This window comes from Microcaecilia unicolor, chromosome 6, assembly GCF_901765095.1.
Source record: "Microcaecilia unicolor chromosome 6, aMicUni1.1, whole genome shotgun sequence".
In the NCBI taxonomy this organism is placed as follows: domain Eukaryota; kingdom Metazoa; phylum Chordata; class Amphibia; order Gymnophiona; family Siphonopidae; genus Microcaecilia; species Microcaecilia unicolor.
The window spans coordinates 229982984-230003302 of record NC_044036.1 but is presented as its reverse complement, the minus strand read 5'-3'; the positions used below and the strand labels follow the sequence as shown (position 1 = coordinate 230003302).

At 51.2% G+C, this 20319-nt stretch overlaps 1 protein-coding gene across 2 annotated transcripts in view; it reads right to left on the bottom strand.

Annotated features, from left to right (window-relative positions):
* The window catches only part of ZMYND19 (zinc finger MYND-type containing 19), a 422686-nt gene that overhangs the window by 88474 nt on the left and 313893 nt on the right, over positions 1-20319 (bottom strand). The gene's annotated exons all lie outside the window — the stretch shown is intronic.

Sequence of the window (20319 nt, the reverse complement as noted above, 5' to 3'; positions counted from 1 at the left end):
AAAGTGCTCATATATAATAGGAATTGACGTCATGAGACGTGATGGCAGCTTGAGATTGAAGCTCCATCAGGGTATTGATTAAAAGAGCGAAAATATTTGGTGAAAACGCTGTCCGGAGAGAGGAAAAGTGAGCGGATACCGGCCACACCATGCCCGCGAAAAAGGGGCTCGAAAATTTTAAATTTACGGCCACTCCAGGGCGGAAAGTGGCGGAGGTGGCGGGGCCGGAGCGGAGAGCAGATCAGATGGTGGAGGCTCAGGCGGAACGGAGCATGGGGAGTGCGGAGAGGCGGAATCAGCAAGATGGGAGTTCCAGGAAAAAGATAGTGGAGCCGGAGCCGAGCGGAGGGCTGGAGGTGGAGCAGAATGAAGGGGGACGCATGGCCAAGATGGCGGAGCCTCTGAGCAGCGTGGGAGCGGAGTGTGCAGTGGAACACGATCAGGAGGAAGGAGTAAGCGTGATAGAAGTGCTGGGAGCTGTGGAGGCAATGCAACAACCAGTGGAGCGCAGGTTGGAGGAGAGCACAGGTGGAAGGGAGGAGGCGAGGTCCAGCAAAGGAGAGATGCATGTGGTGGAGAGAGTGCCTGTGGGGGAAGACACGGCAGGCAAGGAAATGTAGAAATGGTTTAAAGACATAAAGGCAGAGTTTGCAGGGGTCCGGAGGGACATTCAGGTTGCTATGAGGGATTTCCGTGCTGAACTGAGGGACTTGGGCTCCAGGGTTGGAGAAATGGAGGAGAAAGTGGAAAGCCTTAAGAAAGATGTAGGAGAAGTTAAAAGCAGATTTCAAAAAGAGGAGGAGGACTGGCAAAGGGTGAAGGATCAGTTGGAGGATCTAGAAAATAGGTCCCGCAGGAATAATCTGTGCTTCAAAGGGATCCCTGAACTAGATATCTTTGCCAAGTGTGCTGGTGTAATACAAGAGCTGTGTGGGTACATACTGTACCCTGAGGGAGAAGGTGCAAGGCAGGAATTCAATATCCAGAGGGTGCATAGAGTGGCGGGGCCACGCCGGGATTCTAATCCAAGAGACATTGTGGTATGCTTTGTGGATTTTCCTTTGAAAGAGGGGATACTGGCCAGGGCGAAACAGATGGGGGAGCTCAAGTGGAAGAACTGCAAGATTGGAGTGTTTCAAGATCTGGCCTAGATAACTTTGCAGAAGCGCAGGTCCTTCAGAGAGGTCACTCAGTTTATGAGATCTAAGGGGATAATATATAGATGGCTTTTCCCCTTTGCCCTGTGCAGGGCAAGTCGCACAAGGTGCAGACCCCAGAAGAAGCGTGGTTGGCCTTGCGGGCATTGCGATGCAGGGAGATCCCAGTTCCAGTGTTGGAGCGAGAGAAGGCCCAAGAGCGTAGAAGGGTTCAAGAGTGATGGAGGGTGGAAGTCCAGGAGCTGACAGCGGAAGAGGCCAGTGCAATGTCTGCCAGTAGAGTGCAAAGGATTTGAGGATGGCAGGCTCTTGTTACAGAGGGCTGGACGTTGTATTGACTGAAGGGGGGGAGGTCTTGTTGTGATTTGGGTAGGGATGGGAAGAGTGGAAAGCAGAGGGGCGTTAGTTATTGAAGGGGGAGGGGAGTTAAGGGAGATGGGCAGGGTCTGCTTTAGGGAAGGTCTTCTGAGGGGAAAGGGGGAGGGACAGGTGGGGAATAAAAGACATAATGGTTGAAAGCATGGGAAAAGCCCTGGAGGGGTGAGTCACTTTCTTGGATATGGCTGATCTGCGAACGGGCAGATTAGTGGAAGTAGGAGGGAGGGTAGGGGGGATGGGGAGGGGGGAAGGTGGGCATTTCAGGGGAAGACAGGGGCAGGGAGAATGGGGAGGGGGGAGAAGGGGGAGTCTTTGGTGTTGGGAACATGGAATGTGAATGGATTGAATAACAGGGGGAAACGGAGTAGGGTGTTTAAGGAGTTGGGTAGGTTGCAGTGGGAAATTACATTTTTACAGGAAACTCACTTGAGGCCGAGGGATATAGCGAATGCTACATACCTGTAGAAGGTATTCTCCGAGGACAGCAGGCTGATTGTTCTCACTGATAGGGTGATGTCCACGGCAGCCCCTCCAATCGGAAACTTCACTAGCAAAGTCCTTTGCTAGCCCTCGCGCGCCCGCGCGCACCGCGCATGCGCGGCCGTCTTCCCGCCCGAAACCGGCTCGAGCCGGCCAGTCCAGTATGTAGCAAGACAATACACTTCAAGGGAAGACACAACTCCAAAGGGGAGGCGGGCGGGTTTGTGAGAACAATCAGCCTGCTGTCCTCGGAGAATACCTTCTACAGGTATGTAGCATTCGCTTTCTCCGAGGACAAGCAGGCTGCTTGTTCTCACTGATGGGGTATCCCTAGCCCCCAGGCTCACTCAAAACAACAACATTGGTCAATAGGGCCTCGCAACGGCGAGGACATAACTGAGATTGACCTAAAAAATTTACCAACTAACTGAGAGTGTAGCCTGGAACAGAACAAACAGGGCCCTCGGGGGGTGGAGTTGGATCCTAAAGCCCAAACAGGTTCTGAAGAACTGACTGCCCGAACCGACTGTCACGTCGGGTATCCTGCTGCAGGCAGTAATGAGATGTGAATGTGTGGACAGATGACCACGTCGCAGCTTTGCAAATTTCCTCCATGGTGGCTGACTTCAAGTGGGCTACCGACGCAGCCATGGCTCTAACATTATGAGCCGTGACATGACCCTCAAGAGCCAGCCCAGCCTGGGCGTAAGTGAAGGAAATGCAATCTGCTAGCCAATTGGATATGGTGCGTTTCCCTACAGCCACTCCCCTCTTGTTGGGATCAAAAGAAACAAACAATTGGGCGGACTGTCTGTGGGGCTGTGTCCGCTCCAGATAGAAGGCCAATGCTCTCTTGCAGTCCAATGTGTGCAGCTGACGTTCAGCAGGGCAGGAATGAGGACGGGGAAAGAATGTTGGCAAGACAATTGACTGGTTCAGATGGAACTCCGACACAACCTTTGGCAGAAACTTAGGGTGAGTGCGGAGGACTACTCTGTTGTGATGAAATTTGGTGTAAGGGGCCTGGGCTACCAGGGCCTGAAGCTCACTGACTCTACGAGCCGAGGTAACTGCCACCAAGAAAATGACCTTCCAGGTCAAGTACTTCGGATGGCAGGAATTCAGTGGCTCGAAAGGAGGTTTCATCAGCTGGGTGAGAACGACATTGAGATCCCATGACACTGTAGGAGGCTTGACAGGGGGCTTTGACAAAAGCAAACCTCTCATGAAGCGAACAACTAAAGGCTGTCCTGAGATCGGCTTACCTTCCACTTGGTAATGGTATGCACTGATTGCACTAAGGTGAACCCTTACGGAGTTGGTCTTCAGACCAGACTCAGACAAGTGCAGAAGGTATTCAAGCAGGGTCTGTGTAGGACAGGAGCGAGGATCTAGGGCCTTGCTGTCACACCAGACGGCAAACCTCCTCCAATGAAAGAAGTAACTTCTCTTCGTGGAGTCTTTCCTGGAAGCAAGCAAGATGCGGGAGACACCCTCTGGCAGACCCAAAGAGGCAAAGTCTACGCCCTCAACATCCAGGCCGTGAGAGCCAGGGACTGGAGGTTGGGATGCAGAAGAGCCCCTTCGTCCTGCGTGATGAGGGTCGGAAAACACTCCAATCTCCACGGTTCTTCGGAGGATAACTCCAGAAGAAGAGGGAACCAGATCTGACGCGGCCAAAAGGGAGCAATCAGAATCATGGTGCCTCGGTCTTGCTTGAGTTTCAACAAAGTCTTCCCCACCAGAGGAATGGGAGGATAAGCATACAGCAGGCCCTCCCCCCAGTCCAGGAGGAAGGCATCCGATGCCAGTCTGCCGTGGGCCTGAAGCCTGGAACAGAACTGAGGGACCTTGTGGTTCACTTGAGATGCGAAGAGATCCACCAGGGGGGTGCCCCACGCCTGGAAGATCTGCCGCATCACACGGGAATTGAGCGACCACTCGTGAGGTTGCATAATCCTGCTCAACCTGTCGGCCAGACTGTTGTTTACGCCTGCCAGATATGTGGCTTGGAGCACCATGCCTTGACGGCGAGCCCAGAGCCACATGCTGACGGCTTCCTGACACAGAGGGCGAGATCCGGTGCCCCCCTGCTTGTTGATGTAATACATGGCAACCTGGTTGTCTGTCTGAATTTGGATAATTTGGTGGGACAGCCGATCTCTGAAAGCCTTCAGAGCGTTCCAGATCGCTCGCAACTCCAGAAGATTGATCTGTAGATCGCTTTCTTGGAGGGACCACCTTCCTTGGGTGTGAAGCCCATCGACATGAGCTCCCCATCCCAGGAGGGACGCATCCGTGGTCAGCACTTTTTGTGGCTGAGGAATTTGGAAGGGACGTCCCAGAGTCAAATTGGAGCAAATCGTCCACCAATACAGGGATTCGAGAAAACTCGTGGACAGGTGGATCACGTCCTCTAGACCCCCAGCGGCCTGATACCACTGGGAGGCTAGGGTCCATTGAGCAGATCTCATGTGAAGGCGGGCCATGGGAGTCACATGAACTGTGGAGGCCATGTGGCCCAGCAATCTCAACATCTGCCGAGCTGTGATCTGCTGGACGCTCGCACCCGCGAGACGAGGGACAACAGTTGTTGGCCCTCGCCTCTGGGAGATAGGCGCGAGCCGTCCGAGAATCCAGCAGGGCTCCGATGAATTCGAGTTTCTGCACTGGGAGAAGATGGGACTTTGGGTAATTTATCACAAACCCCAGTAGCTCCAGGAGGCGAATAGTCATCTGCATGGACTGCATGGCTCCTGCCTCGGATGTGTTCTTCACCAGCCAATCGTCGAGATATGGGAACACGTGCACCCCCAGCCTGCGAAGCGCCGCTGCTACCACAGCTAGGCACTTTGTGAACACCCTGGGCGCAGAGGCGAGCCCAAAGGGTAGCACACAGTACTGGAAGTGGCGTGTGCCCAGCTGAAATCGCAGATACTGTCTGTGAGCTGGCAGTATCGGGATGTGTGTGTAGGCATCCTTCAAGTCCAGAGAGCATAGCCAATCGTTTTGCTGAATCATGGGGAGAAGGGTGCCCAGGGAAAGCATCCTGAACTTTTCTTTTACGAGATATTTGTTCAGGGCCCTTAGGTCTAGGATGGGACGCATCCCCCCTGTTTTCTTTTCCACAAGGAAGTACCTGGAATAGAATCCCAGCCCTTCTTGCCCGGATGGCACGGGCTCGACCGCATTGGCGCTGAGAAGGGCGGAGAGTTCCTCTGCAAGTACCTTCTTGTGCTGGAAGCTGTAAGACTGGGCTCCCGGTGGACAATTTGGAGGTATGGAGGCCAAATTGAGGGTGTATCCCTGCCGGACTATTTGCAGAACCCACTGATCGGAGGTTATGAGAGGCCACCTTTGGTGAAAAGCTTTCAACCTCCCCCCGACTGGCAGGTCGCCCGGCACGGACACTTGGATGTCGGCTATGCTCTGCTGGAGCCAGTCAAAAGCTCGCCCCTTGCTTTTGCTGGGGAGCCGCGGGGCCTTGCTGAGGCGCACGCTGCTGACGAGAGCGAGCGCGCTGGGGCTTAGCCTGGGCCACAGGCTGTCGGGAAGGAGGATTGTACCTACGCTTGCCAGAAGTATAGGGAACAGTCTTCCTTCCCCCGAAAAAATCGTCTACCTGTAGAGGTAGAAGCTGAAGGCTGCCGGCGGGCGAACTTGTCGAATGCGGTGTCCCGCTGGTGGAGAGACTCTACCACCTGTTCGACTTTTTCGCCAAAAATGTTGTCCGCACGGCAAGGCGAGTCCGCAATCCGCTGCTGGAGTCTATTCTCCATGTCGGCGGCACGCAGCCATGAGAGCCTGCGCATCACCACACCTTGAGCAGCGGCCCTGGACGCAACATCAAAAGTGTCATAAACTCCTCTGGCCAGGAATTTTCTGCACGCCTTCAGCTGCCTGACCACCTCCTGAAAAGGCTTGGCTTGCTCAGGGGGAAGAGCATCAACCAAGCCCGCCAACTGCCGCACATTGTTCCGCACGTGGATGCTCGTGTAGAGCTGGTAAGACTGGATCTTGGACACGAGCATAGAGGAATGGTAGGCCTTCCTCCCAAAGGAGTCTAAGGTTCTAGCGTCTTTGCCCGGGGGCGCCGAAGCATGTTCCCTAGAACTCTTAGCCTTCTTTAGGGCCAGATCCACAACTCCAGAATCATGAGGCAACTGCGTGCGCATCAGCTCTGGGTCCCCATGGATCCGGTACTGGGACTCAATCTTCTTGGGGATGTGGGGATTACTTAATGGCTTGGTCCAGTTCGCAAGCAATGTCTTTTTCAGGACATGGTGCAAGGGAACAGTGGACGCTTCCTTAGGTGGAGAAGGATAGTCCAGGAGCTCAAACATTTCAGCCCTGGGCTCGTCCTCCACAACCACCGGGAAGGGGATGGCCGTAGACATCTCCCGGACAAAGGAGGCAAAAGACAGACTCTCGGGAGGAGAAAGCTGTCTCTCAGGAGAGGGAGTGGGATCAGACGGAAGACCCTCAGACTCCTCGTCAGAGAAATATCTGGGATCTTCCTCTTCCTCCCACGAGGCCTCACCCTCGGTGTCAGACACAAGTTCACGGACCTGTGTCTGCAACCTCGCCCTGCTCGACTCTGTGGAGCCACGTCCACGATGGGGGCGTCGAGAGGTAGACTCCCTGGCCCGCATCGGCGAAGCTCCCTCCGCCGACGTAGTCGGGGAGCCTTCCTGGGAGGTGGCCGCGGTCGGCACCGCACGCGGTACCGACGTCGGGGACCTCAACCTGGGCGATGGGCCAGCCGGCGCCACGCTCGACGGTACCGGAGGCGCAAGCACCGCCGGTACCGGAGGGGTAGGGCGCAACAGCTCTCCCAGAATCTCTGGGAGAACGGCCCGGAGGCTCTCGTTTAGAGTGGCTGCGGAGAAAGGCTGAGAGGTCGATGCAGGCGTCGACGTCAGAACCTGTTCCGGGCGTGGAGGCTGTTCCGGGCTGTCCAGAGCGGAGCGCATCGACACCTCCTGAACAGAGGGTGAGCGGTCCTCTCGGTGCCGATGCCTGCTGGGTGCCGAATCCCTCGCGACCCAGAGCTCTCGGTGCCGACACGGGGAGGAGACCGGTGTCGATGCTTCTTCGATTTCTTCCGAAGCATGTCACCGGAGCTCCCCGGCACCGACGAGGAGGACGTCGAATCCACCCGTCGCTTCCTCGGGGCCGAGACTGAAGAAGGTCGATCTCGGGGGGGCTGTACCGCAGGAGCCCTCGGGGCAGGAGGAGACCCACCCGAGGGCTCACCGCCACCAGCAGGGGAATGGACAGCCCTCACCTGCACTCCACCCGATGCACCACCGTCCGACGACATCAGCAGACGAGGTCCTGGTACCACCGACGTCGATGCAGCTATCCGATGTCTCGGCGCCGATGCAGAGGCCCGATGCCTCGATGCACTCGATGCAGGGGCGGCCGAGGAAGATGGTCTGGACGCTGACGACGTCGATGCACTCGAAGATCCCGGTGCCGATGCCGACGAAGAGCCAGAGAACAACACGTTCCACTGGGCTAGTCTCGCTACCTGAGTCCGCCTTTGAAGCAGGGAACACAGACTACAGTTCTGAGGGCGGTGCTCGGCCCCCAGACACTGAAGACACGACGAGTGTCGATCAGTGAGCGAGATAACCCGGGCGCACTGGGTGCACTTCTTGAAGCCGCTGGAAGGCTTCGATGTCATGGGCGGAAAAATCACGCCGGCGAAATCAAAAGCCGAAATGGCGAAATTCGGAGCACCAAAATTTAGAGGGAGAAAAAAAATCTCGACCGAGGCCGAAAAGAGGCCTACCCCGACGACGAAAGAAAACTTACCGGGGCAAAAAAGCTAGAAGTACGGGGAGGATTTACACGAAACCCGGCGAGGGGTTTCCGGAGCACTTCCCGACTAGGACAAAGCTTTCCCGAAGGAAAAAAACACGTTCAAAACAAATTGGACGCGCGAGGTCGACTTTCCGGGGCTCGACACGGCGAAAACACGACCGTACCGAGTGCGGACAAAAGAAGACTGGCCGGCTCGAGCCGGTTTCGGGCGGGAAGACGGCCGCGCATGCGCGGTGCGCGCGGGCGCGCGAGGGCTAGCAAAGGACTTTGCTAGTGAAGTTTCCGATTGGAGGGGCTGCCGTGGACGTCACCCTATCAGTGAGAACAAGCAGCCTGCTTGTCCTCGGAGAAACATTTGTTACAACGCAAACAGTATAGAGAGGTGGTGGTACATCAAGGGGTGGGGCCCAAGAAGATGGGTGGGGTGGCCATTTTGATTCGACATAATTGTGGGTTTGTCTCAAAGCAAGTGCTCCGAGATAAAGAAGGGCGCTGTATAGCAGTTAGAGGGTGGTTGCAGGGTAAAGAAATGACACTGATGAATGTTTATGCATCGAATGGGAATCAGAAGGATTTCTTTAGTAAGCTGGGGGAGGACCTAATGGGATTTGTGTGTGTGTATGTGTGTGTGTGTGTGTGTGTGGGGGGGGGGGGGGGTCAGGTGATAGTGGGGGGGGGGGGTGGATTTCAATCTGGCGCTAGATGCGTGATTGGATCATTCAAAGGGTGGAGGGATGCAGAGCAGGCCTGGGAGAGGGGCGTTGAGGCCGTTTATGCGAAAGTTGGGGGCGGTGGACTGTTGAAGGCTTTTCCATGGGACACAGAGGAATTATACTTTCTACTCCCATGCAGCACATACCTACTCCAGGATAGATGGGATTTAGATATCTCGTAATGATTGTCATGGAGTGGAGGTGGCGGAAATAGAAACAATTAGCGTTTCAGATCATGCGCCAACGTGGGTTAAACTGAAGGGGGGGAGGGGGATTGTAATGGAAGCTGGAGATTGAATGAGACTTTGTTGGGGGACGAGATCATCCGGGCGGACATTAGACTCACCATTCAAGACTATAGGCAATTTAATGATACAGGGGAGGTATCAGAAGGTATATTATGGGATGCACTGAAGGCAGTGGTGAGGGGGGTCTTGATAAAATGGGGGGCTCGCAGGAAGAGGGAGCGGGGACAACGATCATTGGAGTTGAGACAGCGATTGCTGCACATTGAAAAGCAACATAAATGCAATCCGGGAGCCAGGCTGTGGGAGGAATTTAAACAAGTGAGAGAGGATTTGAAGCAGCTGCAGATGGAGGAGGTTGAATTTATGAGAACCAGACTCAAGAAACAATATTTTGAGTTTATGAACAAATCCAGTGCATTGTTGGCTAGATACTTGAAGGCGCGAAAGGGGCGCTCCCATATACAGAAAATAAGGGACCGGGGGGGGGGGGGGGGGTGAAAGTATACTGATGGATATTGGGGAATGTTTTTTGAAATATTATACAGAGTTATATAGAACCTGAGAGAATTCCGGAGGAGGATATGGTTCAATATTTGGATCGTATCCCATTACAACGGTTAAAGGAGGGGGAGAGGGCTTGCCTAGGGGAGCCTATTCATTTAGGAGAGATACAGGGGGTGATTAGGTGGTTGCCTAATGGGAAAGCGCCGGGACTGGATATTCGGCCAGGTTCTACGAAAGTTTTGTGGGAGAAGTGGGGGACTTGCTGGTGAGAGTGGGGAATGGAGTGCTAGAGGGGGATAAGCTTCCGGAGTCTATGTCGGAGGCGAGGGTGGTGGTTCTACCTAAACTAGGTAAGGATCCGGCGCTGTGTGGATCTTATAGGCCCATTTCGCTACTAAATGTAGATACTAAAATAGTGGCTAAGGTACTAGCTAACAGGCTGGCCAGGGTACTTCCCGAAATTGGTGCACGTGGATCAAGCAGGATTTATCCCCAGGCGGCAGGTAGGAAATGTTAGGCGCACCCTGCATTTGATTTGGGAGGCTCAAAGAAGGGGCGATGACATGGTTTTGTTGGCGATTGATGCGGAGAAGGCCTTTGATAGAGTCAGTTGGCATGTTCTGCGGGCGGTGTTACAGCGAATGGGCCTGGGAGATGTCTTTTGTGCATGGCTAGCTGCCTTGTATGATCAGCCTAAGGCGCACATTAGAATTAATGGGGGATATACAAACTTTTCCCCAATAGGGCGAGGGACCAGGCAGGGGTGCCCGTTGTCCTCTCTTCTGTTTGCTTTGTACACGGAACCCTTAGCAGAGATAATACGTCAGCATCCAGAGGTGTAGGGAATAACGGTTGGAGGGAGGGATCATCGAATTGCCCTGTTTGCGGATGTGTTGTTGTATGTGACGGATCCGGAGCATACGCTCACTAAAGTAGTGGAGAGTTTGAGGGAATTTGAGAGTTTAGCAGGCATGAAGGTTAATAAGGACAAAAGTGAGTTATTGGGGGTTTCATTATCGGGAGTGGAGGAACAGAGGTTGGCCGAAAGGTTTGATTTTAAATGGGCAAAGCACAATATCAGGTACCTGGGAATCCAGGTTCCCAGGGATCTGAGTAGGGTGTTTAGTGTTAATTATGGGAAGCTAGTGGGGCAAATAAGGAGCAAATTGTCGAGATGGAAGGGTTTGTGGTTTTCCTGGTGGGGGCGGATGGCAGTGGTAAAGATGAATATCTTCTCAAGGTTGTTGTTTTTGTTTCAGACACTTCCGTTGGAGGTCCCACGAAAAATGATTAGGCATTTACAAGGGATGGTGACAAATTTATTTGGGAGGGTAAGCATCCTAGGCTTGCAGGTAGGGTTTTGTGGAGCGCTCCTGAGAGGGGTGGTCGAACAGTCCCTAATATTGAGTGGTATTATTTAGCAGGTCAGGTGAGAATGATTTTGGATTGGGAAATAGGGCATAATAAGTCAGTTTATCAGGTGGAGCAGTCCTACAGTCCTCTTAGATCATTGGGTTCATTTTTGTGGACTACGGAAGGGAGAAGAAGGGTGATAGAGGAGTTTCAGAATCCGTTTATGAGACATTTGTGGGGAGTGTGGGAGGTAGTTAGGAGGAGGTGGGGGCAGAGGGATCAGGTCTCTACTTTAACTTCATTGAGGTGGGAGCCAAAATTTGGGGCAGGGAGGGAGAATGCCATATTTGGGAGGTGGGAGCGCTTGGGGATGATAAGCTTTTGTAATGTGCTGCATGGGGGTAAAGTGAAGAGTTTTGAAAAATTGAGATCTATGTATGGCTTGACAGAGGGAGATTGTAAAGGTTCTCGTATTTACAGATTCAACATTTTGTGGGGTCTTTGGGTTGGAAAGGGGGTAATCTTCAGGAGAGGGAAGACGTGGAAAATTTGTGGATAATTTTGAAAAACGTTCCCAGACCCATTTCGGTGCTTTATAAATTTTTCAGGGGGAGTGAGAATTAGATTTACAATATACATTCTCGGAACATGAGTGGGAGACCGTTTGTGGGGAAGTGTATAAAGCTTCAGTGTGTGTATTGGTACAGGAGAATGCTTATAAGGTTTTAACCAGATGGTACTACACATCGGAGAGGTTACAGAAAATGTACCCGGGAAGCCCGGGGTTGTGTTGGAGGTGTGGGACACAAAAGGGGTCATTTATGCATATTTGGTGGACTTGTCCGAGGGTGATGGTGTTCTGGAAGGGGGTTATGAAAGCGCTGGTTAAAATAACTGGACAGTCGTTGGTTTGTCGTTCTAAGGAATGTTTGTTGGGCTTGTATAATGAAATGGAATCCTGGGAGGTTAGTAGATGGCTCAGATGGGGATATGCTGCAGCTAAGTGTTTAATAGCCCAGCGGTGGAAAAATTCAGATCCACCGAATTTGGGACAGTAGAAGCATAAATTGAGTCAACTTATATACATGGAACACCTCTATCGTGGGGAGGGGTTAAAGCGGCATAAAGGGGGATGGGATTGTTTACAGATTAAAGTACAGAATATATAAGAATATGTTTATGAGGTCGTATTATTAGTAGTGTTGTTGGGGGAGGGGTGGGAGGATGAAGGCCCCTGCATGGGCCGGTATGAGAGGGTGGTGCTTTTGGTTGTATATTCATTATTTGAATATGTGTTGGCTGTTTATGCTCATAAATAAAAAATATTTAAAGTAAAAAAAAAAGTGCTCATATATAGGAAATGATCATAGAATAAGTAAACTTCTATATACCTAAAAGGGGTTAAAAACAAAGCATACTACATACCTAAAAGGGGTGTTTCATGGATCTTCTAATATACAATAACAGTGTGGATAATGGGGATACCATCAGCAACTCCAAACGATTGGAGCAAAATACCAGTACGCATCACAGGAAGACGACGACCACTCCAACAACTGGAAGAGCCCAATCACCACCTCAACAACAATGCAGGGGCCAAACAACTAACCAGCAATGTGAAACCAAACATGAACCCCCCCCCCCAACAAAAACAAGAGCAAAACAGGCAGACCAATAGAGACAACTACAAACTGTTAAGAAAACCCCCAAATAAACATTAAACACGCAGGGCCGCTGAGAGACTGGGCCGGGCCCAGGGCAAGGCCACCCTCGGGGCCCCACCCTGCCGAGGTCGTCGTTGCCGCCCCCTCCACCAAGTTACATCAGACGAGGATGGGACACAGGGAGGGAAGGCCCGAAGGGAGGCGATCTTCAGACTGCCGCTGCTGCGCTTCTTTCACACGGAGCGAGGTCGAGGTGAGGCGCTATGATTTGAATTCAGGGGGCCCAGCCCGGTGGCGGACGGAGGGGGGCGGGTGGAGGGAACTGCGGCGGCGCCGGGCCCCCCTTGGAGACCCGGGCCCGGGGAATTGTCCCCCCTGCCCCCCCTCTTGGCGGCTCTGTAAACACGACACTTATGTCCCAATACAAATAGGTTACATAAATGCGAGATTGGCAGTAAATAAGGAGAAACTAGATCTTAACTGCTAATTTGCTTTCCTTGAGTCTCTCCAGACCATTCCCGAGTGGGTACTATGCACTCCTACCAGAAAAGGGTGACTGAGAATTATTGAGCAGTGCTCAGGGACTGTGCAACCCTGACATGCTCAGTATTTCAAATAGCCAAGCTGCACATGCTTAATCGCAAGCAACAAAGAACGTAACAAAATACAACCATAAACTAAGCTCCCAGAGGGAACACCCCCAGAAGGAAGCGAGCACCAACAGAGCAAACTGTAACCAAACCAATTCACAGATGCAGTTGCAATCCCAGAAGGAAGAGGCTCCTACCTAGCCCCCTCTCCACAGTTCCCGGGCGGGGTTCGGGAATGGTCTGGAGAGACTCAAGGAAAGCAAATTAGCAGGTATGGTTTAATTTCTCCTTCCTTATCAAGACCATTCCCGACGAGTGGGAAGTACCAAAGCAGTACTCAACGAAGGTGGGAAAGTCCCCAGAGCAAGATGGACGCCCCAAAGGAAGCATCCCATCGGGCCTGCACATCCAACCTGTAATGCTTGATGAAGGAAAGCAGCAAGGACCAGGTTGCCGCCCTGCAATGTCCTGAGGAGGAATGAGAGAATGTTCTGCCCAGGAAGAGGCCTAGGTGCGCATAGAATGCGCCTGCAGTACTGCAGGCACCTCCTTCCCCGACAGTAGGTACGCAGAAGAAATTGCCTCTTTAATCCATCGAGCAATGGAGACCTTGGAAGTCGCCTCCCCTTTCCATGGTCCCTTGAACACCACCAAGAGGTGGTCGGACTTCCGAAACTCTGCTGTCTGGTGCACATAACACCACAGCGCCTGATGAACATCAAGCTTGTACAACTGAGGAGACATCCCTCAGAAAGGATGGCAAGGGGAGAGACTGTTGGACATGAAAAGGGGAAATCACCTTAGGAATAAAGAAAGGGACCATCCACAACACCTTCTCCTTGGAGAAGACCACAAACGGCTCACGAAAGGACAAGGCCTGCAACTCGGAAATACGCCTTGCTGACAGGATAGCCACCAAAAAAGACTACCTTGAGCATGAGATTTTAAGAGTAGCCTGCCCCAGAGGCTCAAATGGAGTTTGAACCAAGGCCGACAGAACCAAGTTCAAGTCCCAAGGAGGAACCACCAGGCGCAGAGGAGGCCAGAACCGCTTAACCCCCTGGAAAAAACGAGTGACATCCGGATGAAGGGACAGCGATTTCCCCTGAAGCGGACCCCAAAAACAAGCGAGCGCCGCTGTGTAATTAAACTCTGGAATTCGTTGCCGAAGAAAGTGGTGAAGGCGGTTAGCTTAGCAGAGTTTAAAAAGGGGTTGGACGGTTTCCTAAAGGACAAGTCCATAAACCGCTACTAAACGGACTTGGAAAAATCCAAAATTCCAGGAATAACATGTATAGAATGTTTGTACGTTTGGGAAGCTTGCCAGGTGCCCTTGGCCTGGATTGGCCGCTGTCGTGGACAGGATGCTGGGCTCGATGGACCCTTGGTCTTTTCCCAATATGGCATTACTTATGTACTTATGTAACTGCACCCGAAGGGAGGACAAACCCTTCTCTAGACCACCTTACAGAAAATCTAGCAGATGACCAACCGAAGCCCTTGATGGCTGCACCTCCCAATCATCACACCAGGCCTCAAAAACACACCAAACCCACATGTAGGCCAAGGAAGTGGACCGTTTCCTGGAGTGGAGGAGTGGCCTAGTGGTTAGGCTGGTGGACTTTGGTCCTGGGGAACTGAGGAACTGAGTTCGATTCCCACTTCAGGCACAGGCAGCTCCTTGTGACTCTGGGCAAGTCACTTAACCCTCCATTGCCCCATGTAAGCCGCATCGAGCCTGCCATGAGTGGGAAAGCGCGGGGTACAAATGTCGCAAAAAAAAAACCAAACCAAACCAAAACAAAAAAACTCAAAAGGGTACGTACCACTACAACTGTGTAACTATTTTTCAGCAGTCGCGCCCGCTGAGAATCGAGCCACATCGGGCATCCGAATGGGTGCCTGACTCAACAGGTTTGCTTGCTTTGTTTTAAATGAATGGCAATGACGGTTAAGTAATGAATATAGCATATAGAATACGGAGTTAGAGGAGCCAGAAGTCCCGAATCCAAGGGGGGGGGGGGGGGGGGGGGGACATAGAGCAAGGGTGGAGGGCGGTTAGGGGGGAGGAGAGGTTAATACTTAAGGTTGAAATGTATATAGTTGACTATGATATGTCTGTAGAGGTTATATATACAAAGATGAGTGCATTGACAGAACGTTACTTATAAAACTGTTTAAATTACAATGCACCGCTAATACAAGACAATAAAACAAGAGAAGTAACTATAGGAGGGAGGGAAGGAACAATGTCAAATAAGTATATTGTTGAAAGGTTAATTGTTTGCTGTATAATGGGGGAGGGGAGAGGGGAAGGGAGGGAACAAAATGAATAAAACTAGAGGACGCTAAAAGTGTTATAACTTGATGTGACAATGTATTTTTGGATTTGTCTTCAATAAAAACGTTAAACCATAAATGAATGGCAATGATGGCTTTGTGGGGGAGTGGAAACAGATTAGTCTAAATTGGCTTCCTTGCTTACAGCGGCCTAGATAGGCTTATCTCCACTCCTATTAAACCTCCTTGCTCTCTACCTACCCAGGCCCCACCCCTACCCCAAGCGCCACCTCCCACCACCCAAAGGCCCTCCTGTGGGCCTACCTTTAGAAGTCTTGGTGGTTTAGTAGCTTCTGAGGCAGGAGCGATCCCCAGGAGCTAAGGGAAACTATTATACAACTCAGATTTCTAATGCTATAAACCAACAAAAAATTATTTGCAATCCTTACTGACCTAACACGATCCTCCAGCAGGACTCTATCCCCTGAGATTCCACCAGCAGAAACCCTTGAAACCTATTTCTCTACAAAAGGTTACAAAGGTCTTCCACACTCTTCCTCTCAACTCACTACTCAGCAAAGCAGAGGCAAGTATAAGCACCAAGCCTTTTTCTTGTCAGTGCTCTTCCTCATCCTCCAAATTTACAACATATGATTGGCCTTCTTACCTTGCCAACTGACCTCTTTGACCAAACCTGTGAACTCTACCCACTCTACAATTTGTTCACTTGATCCCATTCCATCTCTGTGTTTCAAAGTTACAAAGCATGCCTATTTCTTCTTTCCTTTGTGATGATTATCAATAATCTCAGTTCTGGATCCATGCCACATTCATGGAAACATGCTAGTATCCGGCCTGTGCTAAAACAAGTCAAGGATGACCCAACATTAGTAAACAATTATCGCCCCATTTTGAATCTATTATTTATCTAAACTTACACAGAAAATAATTTTTCAACAGCTTCTCCTGCACATTGAATACCTCATGTGCTACACCCACACCAGTCTGATTTGAGACCCCAGCACAGCACAGAAACAGTACTAACAGCATGTTTGAATGATGTTCACAGTGCCTTTGAGGAGCAGGCTGCTGTTCTGGTCATTTCCTTGGAACTCACTGCAGCATTTGATCTAGTCGACCACAACATTGTTCTGGCCAGGCTCAGTTCCATGAGTACCACTGGAAGTGTACTTAACTGGTCATTTCTCTTAATGGAGGAGGGTGAATAATGGAGTGTCGCAGGAAACAGTACTGGAACCAGTTCTATTTAACATATTTATAAGCGATATGGAAATTGGAATGACGAGTGTGGTGATTAAATTTCCAGATAACAAAACTATTCAAGGTTATTAAAAACACATGAGGACTATGAAAATTTGCAGGAAGACCTTAGGAACTTGGAAGACTGGGCATCCAAATAGCAATGCAATTTAATGTGGACAAATGCAAAGTGATGCACACTGGAAAGAAAAATACGAATCAGTTATCTGTTGCTAGAGTCCACCTTGGGGGTCAGCACCCAAGAAAAAGATCTAAGTGTCGTTGTAGATAATACGCTGACACCTTCTGCTGTGTGAGTAGTGGCGGCCAAAAAGAAAACAGGATGCTAGGAATTATTAGGAAAGGATGGTAAATAAGACTGAAAATACTATAATGCCTCTATCACTCCATGGTGCGACCTCACCTTGAGTATTGCGTTCAGTTCTGATCACTTATCTCAAAAAGATATAGCAGAAATAAAAAAGGTTCAAAGAAGAGCAACCAAAATGAAAAAGGTGATGGAACTCCCCTCATATGAAGAAAGGCTAAAGAGGTGTTCTTCAGCTTAGAAAAGAGACGGATAAGGGGAGATTTGAGGTCTACAAAATCTTGAGTGGTGCAGAACAAATAGAAGTGATTCGATTTTTTTACTCATTCCAAAAGTACAAAGACTAGGGGGTCGCTCAAGGACGTTACATGGAAATACTTTTAAAACAAATAGGGGAAATAATTTTTCACTCAACGAATGGTTAAGCTCTGGAACGTGTTAGCAGTGGTTTGTGTACCTGGGTTTAAAAAAAGTTTGGACAAGTTCCTGGAGGAAAAGTTCACAGTCTGCTATTGAGACAGACATGGGGAAGCTACTGCTTGCCCTGCGATTGGTAGCATGGAATGTTGCCACTATTTGGGTTTCTGCCAGGTACTTGTGACCTGGCTTGGCCACTGCTGGAAACAGGATACTGGGCTAGATGGACCTTTGGTCTGACCCAGTATAGCTATACTTAGGACATAAGTATAGCTATACTGGGTCAGACCAAAGGTCCATCTAGCCCAGTATCCTTCTTTCCTGAGTGACCGTACCTACTCTGTATCACAACCTTTGTCTTACTCTTTTTGACGTTCCATCACTCATGGAGTCCTCCACGGCTCTATTCTTGAGGAAAATGGTTAAAAAGCAGCTAAAAGGATCAGCCATAAAGCAAATGCTACATACCTGTAGAAGGTATTCTCCGAGGACAGCAGGCTGATTGTTCTCACTGATGGGTGACGTCCACGGCAGCCCCTCCAATCGGAATCTTCACTAGCAAAAACCTTTGCTAGCCCTCGCTCGCCAATGCGCACAGCGCATGCGCGGCCGTCTTCCCGCCCGAAAACGGCTCGTGCCGGCCAGTCTCATATGTAGCAAGACAAAGAGAAGGGAAGACACAACTCCAAAGGGAAGGCGGGCGGGTTTGTGAGAACAATCAGCCTGCTGTCCTCGGAGAATACCTTCTACAGGTATGTAGCATTCGCTTTCTCCGAGGACAAGCAGGCTGCTTGTTCTCACTGATGGGGTATCCCTAGCCCCCAGGCTCACTCAAAATAACAACCATGGTCAATTGGGCCTCGCAACGGCGAGGGCATAACTGAGATTGACCTAACAATTTATCCAACTAACTGAGAGTGCAGCCTGGAACAGAATAAACATGGGTCTAGGGGGGTGGAGTTGGATTCTAAACCCCGAACAGATTCTGAAGCACTGACTGCCCGAACCGACTGTCGCGTCAGGTATCCTGCTGCAGGCAGTAATGAGATGTGAATGTGTGGACAGATGACCACGTCGCAGCTTTGCAAATCTCTTCAATAGTAGCTGACTTCAAGTGGGCTACCGACGCTGCCATGGCTCTAACATTATGAGCCGTGACATGACCCTCAAGAGCCAGCCCAGCCTGGGCGTAAGTGAAGGAAATGCAATCTGCTAGCCAATTGGATATGGTGCGTTTCCCCACAGCCACTCCCCTCCTGTTGGGATCAAAAGAAACAAACAATTGGGCGGACTGTTGGGCTGTGTCCGCTCCAGATAGAAGGCCAATGCTCTTTTGCAGTCCAATGTGTGCAGCTGACGTTCAGCAGGGCAGGAATGAGGACGGGGAAAGAATGTTGGCAAGACAATTGACTGGTTCAGATGGAACTCCGACACAACCTTTGGCAAGAACTTAGGGTGAGTGCGGAGGACTACTCTGTTATGATGAAATTTGGTGTAAGGGGCCTGGGCTACCAGGGCCTGAAGCTCACTGACTCTACGAGCTGAAGTAACTGCCACCAAGAAAATGACCTTCCAGGTCAAGTACTTCAGATGGCAGGAGTCCAGTGGCTCAAAAGGAGGTTTCATCAGCTGGGTGAGAACGACATTGAGATCCCATGACACTGTAGGAGGTTTGACAGGGGGCTTTGACAAAAGCAAACCTCTCATGAAGCGAACAACTAAAGGCTGTCCTGAGATCGGCTTACCTTCCACACGGTAATGGTATGCACTGATTGCACTAAGGTGAACCCTTACAGAGTTGGTCTTGAGACCAGACTCAGACAAGTGCAGAAGGTATTCAAGCAGGGTCTGTGTAGGACAAGAGCGAGGATCTAGGGCCTTGCTGTCACACCAGATGGCAAACCTCCTCCATAGAAAGAAGTAACTCCTCTTAGTGGAATCTTTCCTGGAAGCAAGCAAGATGCGGGAGACACCCTCTGAAAGACCCAAAGAGGCAAAGTCTACGCTCTCAACATCCAGGCCGTGAGAGCCAGGGACCGGAGGCTGGGATGCAGAAGCGCCCCTTCGTTCTGTGTGATGAGGGTCGGAAAACACTCCAATCTCCACAGTTCTTCGGAGGATAACTCCAGAAGAAGAGGGAACCAGATCTGACGCGGCCAAAATGGGGCAATCAGAATCATGGTGCCTCGGTCTTGCTTGAGTTTCAACAAAGTCTTCCCGACCAGAGGTATGGGAGGATAAGCATACAGGAGACCTTCCCCCCAGTCCAGGAGGAAGGCATCCGATGCCAGTCTGCCGTGGGCCTGAAGCCTGGAACAGAACTGAGGGACCTTGTGGTTGGCTCGAGATGCGAAGAGATCTACCAAGGGGGTGCCCCACGCTTGGAAGATCTGTCGCACCACTCGGGAGTTGAGCGACCACTCGTGAGGTTGCATAATTCTGCTCAGTCTGTCGGCCAGACTGTTTACACCTGCCAGATATGTGGCTTGGAGCACCATGCCGTGACGGCGAGCCCAGAGCCACATGCTGACGGCTTCCTGATACAGGGGGCGAGATCCGGTGCCCCCCTGCTTGTTGATGTAATACATGGCAACCTGGTTGTCTGTCTGAATTTGGATAATTTGGTGGGACAGCCGATCTCTGAAAGCCTTCAGAGCGTTCCAGACCGCTCGTAACTCCAGAAGATTGATCTGCAGATCGCATTCCTGGAGGGACCAGCTTCCTTGGGTGTGAAGCCCATCGACATGAGCTCCCCACCCCAGGAGAGACGCATCCGTAGTCAGCACTTTTTGTGGCTGAGGAATTTGGAAAGGACGTCCCAGAGTCAAATTGGACCAAATCGTCCACCAATACAGGGATTTGAGAAAACTCGTGGACAGGTGGATCACGTCTTCTAGATCCCCAGCCGCCTGAAACCACTGGGAAGCTAGGGTCCATTGGGCAGATCTCATGCGAAGGCGGGAACTGTGGAGGCCATGTGGCCCAGCAATCTCAACATCTGCCGAGCTGTGATCTGCTGGGACGCTCGCACCCGCGAGACGAGGGACAGCAAGTTGTTGGCTCTCGCCTCTGGAAGATAGGCACGAGCCGTCCGAGAATCCAGCAGAGCTCCTATGAA